Source organism: Apium graveolens, unplaced genomic scaffold (genome assembly GCF_009905375.1).
Source record: "Apium graveolens cultivar Ventura unplaced genomic scaffold, ASM990537v1 ctg6560, whole genome shotgun sequence".
NCBI lineage: Eukaryota > Viridiplantae > Streptophyta > Magnoliopsida > Apiales > Apiaceae > Apium > Apium graveolens.
Window position 1 is genome coordinate 15,859 of NW_027419590.1, and position 6,383 is coordinate 22,241.

Here is a 6,383-nt window from a genome sequence, read left to right on the forward strand (position 1 = left end):
GAATCTGACTTTCTACACTCACTGGCAAAGTGCTCTGCTAAGCCACATTTGAAACATTTGAATTTTGATTTATCCACCATGTTTCTATTTGGCTTAGCTGCTCCAAAGTTCTTCTTGAACTTGAGCTTGGCAAATCTTCTGAAAAGAAATGCTAGATGTTCATCAATATCTTCCATGTCATTTTGGCTCAAAGAATCTTCATTTTCTGCTAACAGCCCCTTGCCCTTATTTTCACAGACCTTTGAAGTTGATTCAACAGCTTCCATCTTCATCTTCTTCTCTTTTTCTAACTCAACTACTGTAATGGATCCTCCTTTCTTCTTTCCTCTCTCCATCCTCTCATCTTTCTCTATTTCAAGCTCATAAGTCTTTAGGATGCCATACAGTCTCCCCAAAGTAAACTCCTTATAGCCTTGAGAGTTTCTCAATGAGACTGTCATTGGTTTCCATTCCTTTGGAAGAGATCTAAGGAATTTAAGATTGGAGTCTTTCATTTAGTAGTTTTTGAAATCTACTAAAAATGTCAGTGAGAGACTCACTATCTTCACTATGAAAGTGCTCATATTGCTGAATTAGCAGCTGCATCTTATTTTCCCTGACTTGTTCAGTGCCATCACAGATAATTTGTATTGTATCCCAAACATCCTTGGCAGTTTTGCAATTAATTATGTTGTGAAACATATCACCATCAACTCCATTGAACAAGATATTCATGGCCTTCTTATCTTTCCTGACTTGTTCAATATCAGGATCAGACCATTCATGCCTTGGCTTGGGGACAAATGGCTCATTTCCAGTTGCAGCTCTCATTGGCACATGAGGACCTCTTTCTATGCAATCTACATAGGCCTCATCTTGAGAAAGTAAATGAAGATGCATCTTTACCTTCCAATGATGGTAATTATCTTTATCCAGAAAAGGAATCTTGACTCCAACATCCTTCTTGTTCATCTTGCTATTTTGTTGTGATCTTTAAACTCTTTGTTTATCAAGAGCTTGCTCTGATACCAATTGTTAGTCCCTTAACAATGCAACAAGAATTACAGAAGGGGGGTTGAATGGAATTCTTGAAACTTTTTCACAAAAATGTAAAATGTTCTATCTTAATAATATATAACCGTGTGAATTGATTTGCAAACTGCGGAATAATAACTTGGGATAAATCAATACACAAGTCTTGAAAAAATTTATGGTGGATTTGAAAGTATCCACCAGAGATAGATATTATATCAAGAGAACTCTGTGTAGCAATTAGCTCACAGCTGCTTACAAATTTGAACAACTAAGTTTACAGAGAAATGCTAAGAATTCAGCTTACAAATGTTTCTCTGAGAATAATTATCTTGCTCAGTTGCTTAGTGTTCTATTTGCTACTTCTTGGTTTATATATCACCAAGATTATAAAGTAATAAGACAAGATAATAAAACAAAACCTATCAAGTCTAATACTATGCTGCTTTATTACTCTATTCCAGCATCTTTGAATATCTTCATAATAGCATGAAAATGGAAATGCTTCTTTGTTCTCTAAAACCCAGTTGAATAGGCTTCCACATTCCATTTGCATACATTCGACGCATGTGACTGTGTTGTCACTGTCAACAGATGTTTAAATTCTTTATCCGTCGGGTTCATGATCATCCGTCGGGTTGCCTAGTTGATCATCCGTCGAGTGGCATTGTTGTTTATCCGCCGGGTAGCAATCTGGCACTTGACTTCATTTCATTTATGCAGAATTACAAGATATCATCTATGTACAGTTAATCAACCTATTCTGTATATCTAGTTAAAGTCAACATCACTTGAGTACTACTACAGAATCTAGACAATGTGTATGCAGAAATGTGCTACAGACTTATTATTACACAAGCTACTCACTCGATGGATAATAAATCATCATCCGTCGGGACTATATTGAGTCATCCATCGGGACTACAATCCTTATCCGTCAAGTGCTACATTTTTCACATAGTAAAATCTACTAAGGTGTTTTGTTAATGAAATCATCAAGTTCACAACATATTCACAACAATAGCCAATCCGACTATAGATAATTGGTCTTTGATTTCATTTAGCTAGTCATCACTTGGTGTCACTACACCATAAAATGCCTACTGTAACACCAAAAAAATGTTGTATTAGGGGGTAAATATGTTGCTCTTGCCCCATTTTTAAGCTAAGGTAACATTTTCTTAAAGATATGTTTTTCAATATTGCCTTAGGGGTCTAAGGTAACATCTGCGGTGCCTAAGGCAACATCGTATTTTATGTTACTATAACTTGCTATTGCAACAGAATGAGAGATCAGTTATAACTTGTTTTTTATGTTACCTTAGAGGTAAAAAAGGTTTAAAAAGTGGGACCCACAGTGGGACCCATGTTGTGTTGACATGGCATGATGATGTGGCATGTGGGTCCCATTTTTTTGTAGTATCATTTTTATTCCTAGGGTAACATTTTAGGAGCTGCTATAACATTTATATGTAAGCTAGTGAAACATTTATATAGCATCTTGTAACACTTTATAAAATCTAATGTAACACTTTAACCAGAAAAAAATTAAAATGTACTGTTGGAATATATACAATCCCAAAATACCAAATCATTAATGCAACAATACAATTTATACAAACCAACCAAACTGATTACCAATCACAAAAGAACTAAGATAAACTACTTAAACAAAATGGAAGGCAGCCATGCACTCATCACGATTCCTTAGGGAGCATAGCTAGTTTGGTGGTATCATCATCTTGTTGCTTAACATTAGCCTGTATTTTACATCAAAATAATAACTATAAATACTCAGATGCACTAATTTAATATGCGAGAAGAATGTGGTATATCTTTACCTTTAGCATGGAAGTATCCACAGTAACTTCCGCAAGCCATGCACACATCACGATTGCTCAGGGAGCATACCATATGTGCTAGTTTGGTGGTGTCATCATCGTCTTGCTGATTAACCTTTTTCTGCATTTTACATCAAAATGATAACTATAGATACTCCGATGAACTAATTGAATATGTGAAAAGAATGTGACATCTCTTTACAAAAAGTCCACTAAAGAAATAAATCACAAAGGAAGACAAAAGAACAAAGTACAGACTTTATTCTTTGCTTCTGGTCTAAATCAGCATATTACGGGTACATAATATTGTACATACTGGTAAATAGCAGGAGGCATTAAGACATACATTTTCAGAATCGGCACTAAAAAGCTGTTGTTCTAAATAAACTCCTAAAATGTTGTTCTGCCATCAAGGTAAATAAATTTTCAGAATCAGCACTCAAAATCCATTGTTATAAAAAAAACTCCTAAAAGGTACTGAATCAGTCCATCCTTTGAAAACCTGCCCCATCTCATGTCCACACAAAGCTCAATATACTTGAACATAATCTTCTCATGCGCTTTCTGCCATGCCCTGTACCAATAACAAATATTAACTTATTTACTTATCCTATTTGCAGGTGACAATTATAGGACCAAATATTCTATATATAAAATCAACTAACCAAGTAAAACAATTATTTGTTTAACAACCAATTTAGCAATGCCCGGGGCTAGGAGGGGTGTGTTTTATAGTTTGATGCAATGCAACAACACCTTTTAACTAGGTTTTTGTAAAATTTGATAAAACGAATCATTTGTAACTACTCAGAGTTTCCAACATAGAAATAAGTACAAACAACGAGTTGCATATGCAGCAGCTATTAAGTTAATATATGTATTAGCAAAAAGTATCGAAAACAAATAATTAGCAAATTAATAAAGTAAATCAAACATTAGCAAGAGCAGATAGTATACGAGGCATTAGTACAAAGATGAAACAGGCTTACCGGATAACTGCAAAACAGGGTATGAATAAGAGGTTCTGTGAAAAGCACGACTGCTGATTAAACTTGTTGATATAGCAGTATAATATATATTTGTAGGTTTCCTGAGAAAGGTACGTGAAATCATCCCCCTAGAGTAGCCATCGACATCAGAATGAATTACCAGTCGACAGAAAAAGTATGTTTGTGTTCTGATTCAGACTACAATTTTTAACCTAAAACTTAATGATAAATGCTAGGATCAAGAATGATAAATGTTCATCACAGCAAAATACTGTAAAATAAAACTTATCAAATAAATAGAAATACAGTACATGCATAAATCGACATCAAATCCAAATGTGTCATGGGAGATTAGTAATATATACAACACATCTTTTTTGGCTAAGTATTCTTATACGAAAATATAGTTACCTGCATGAAGCTATTAAGCAAGTTTGTCTTAACTTTGCGTTTGATATAAAGAGAAGATGCAAGGAAGAAAAGGACATCCATAAAGGAACATGAGAATGGCTGGAACTCCAGAACCTAATTTCCACCCGAAATGTTCTTGAATATAGACACTGCCACTGTAAGCAAGCAGAAGTGCAACAACTGCAGAAGCATAATTAAACATAAAAAATCAAATTACAACCACCTTTACTGCCTTTCTGTTACAAAAAATCAGAATAATTAAACATAAAAAATTAGTTCGGCACAATAACACACATACACACACAAAAACCAATAAGAAGATCTCCAGTTGTTATTTAATTAAACATCAATTCACCATAAAGTCGGACACGTCAACAAAGAACATTTATATTAATTATGATTTCTTTTTCGGCGCGATTATGAAGAATTGTCTTTTTAATCAATATTTTCATAGAAATAACAATAAATGAATGAGTGGTACACATTATAAATTTCCCATAAACACGGAACTCATTGTCCCATTTAGCCCTTAAGGGTCATGTCAGTAATTCCTTAGCAGGAAAAAAAGACAACAACTATGAAATAAACTAATAGTCATATCCGACAAACTAAACACCATTCGCCTTCATCTTACTCCAGGACATATGGTCAATTATACATTTAATTAATGAACATAGAATATATATGGCAGGAATTAATAAAATTAAGTGTTGTGATTGTCACAACTATCATCCCAAGCAAAACAAATTCACACCGTTTGATCCAACATAAAATAGCACCACAGAGAACACACAATTAAGAGTAACTAGAATAATAATCAACAACAATAAGTAGTAAAGTTATGGTTAGTTGAATCACATAAATTAAATTAAGCATTCGAGAAATTAACAAAAAAAAAGAAGAAAAAAAACCTTGAATATAAAAAAAAGCTTTAACAAAAGATAGAGAGTTATATATATATAGAAGCAGACAGATATACCAGAACGGGGAGCAGGTAGAATCCGTTTCCGCCTGGAAAAATGGAAGCAAAAGCCTTATCACCGAACAAAAGTTCATTGGAGCAAAGGCTTCAAGAGCTATAATAATCATCACAGGGTTGAAATGAGCATCCAGAAATCATAATTAATAAGAAATCATAATTTATTGTTTATTGTTACAAACTTATCAATTCACTGCAGTTGCATAAACACAATTATTGAAAAAGATTGATCTAAATGTCCAACTTAATTTACAGAGACTAGTCAATAATAATGAAAAAACACAATTACAAAGACACACACACAAACTAAAACAAGAAATACATACACAAAACAAGATGAGGCATATCGAGAAATTATAACGAAGTAATACAGAATAACAGTTGCATCTATAATCTACAAATTGCAATAAAAACTAATCAAATTAGCACAATTACATATACACACAGACAAATTAAAAGAAGAAGATAAGAAAATACATACATAAATCAACATATAAATATAATTATATATATTTAGATGTATGTGCACAGAGAGATATATATACAGAGAGAGGAGAGAGGTAGAGCGAGGCGAGAGGATATAGGAAAGCGAGGGAGAGAGAGAGAGGGAGAGAGAGATAGATAGAGAGAGAGAGAGAGAGAGATCAAATGAAGTTTAATTGAACTCAAAATGAAGAATCAAACCCCCAATTTGACATTCAATTGAGCCCTAATTTGATATTGAAATCAATTGAGCCCTAATTTGATATTGAAATCAATTGAGCCCTAAGTTCAAATACAAATACATTCAATTGAGCCCTAATTTGATATTGAAATCAATCAGTTAGAGCGAGTAGATAGAGAAAGAGTAGACAGAGATCGAGAGAGAGAGAGAGGAGAGAGGAGAGAGAGGAGAGAGAGAGAGAGTAACGAGATTGAGAGAGCACGGAGGGGGAAAGAGAGTGAAAGAATGAGAGAGTAATGAGATTGAGACTCGGTGTGAGTTTTAATGGGCTGAAAATAGGCGGCCTTTTACCCAAAAATTAGGCGCTGGGTTTGAATATTTTCATAAATTTTACCTCCTTATCAAATTTCTAAGATTCCATAAATCTATTTTCAAATATTTAAATATTATATTTATTTATTTTATTTTATATATAAGTATGTATATTC

General features: G+C 33.6%; 1 long non-coding RNA gene across 1 annotated transcript; it reads right to left on the reverse strand.

The window, feature by feature from the left end:
• Positions 1-2,851: 2,851 nt before the first annotated feature.
• Positions 2,852-4,397, reverse strand: LOC141703354 (uncharacterized). Its single transcript, XR_012567509.1, has 4 exons — positions 4,253-4,397; positions 3,355-3,426; positions 3,199-3,255; positions 2,852-2,973 (listed from the first exon to the last, which is right to left on the reverse strand). It is a non-coding gene; the product is annotated as an uncharacterized LOC141703354 (long non-coding RNA).
• Positions 4,398-6,383: the final 1,986 nt, after the last annotated feature.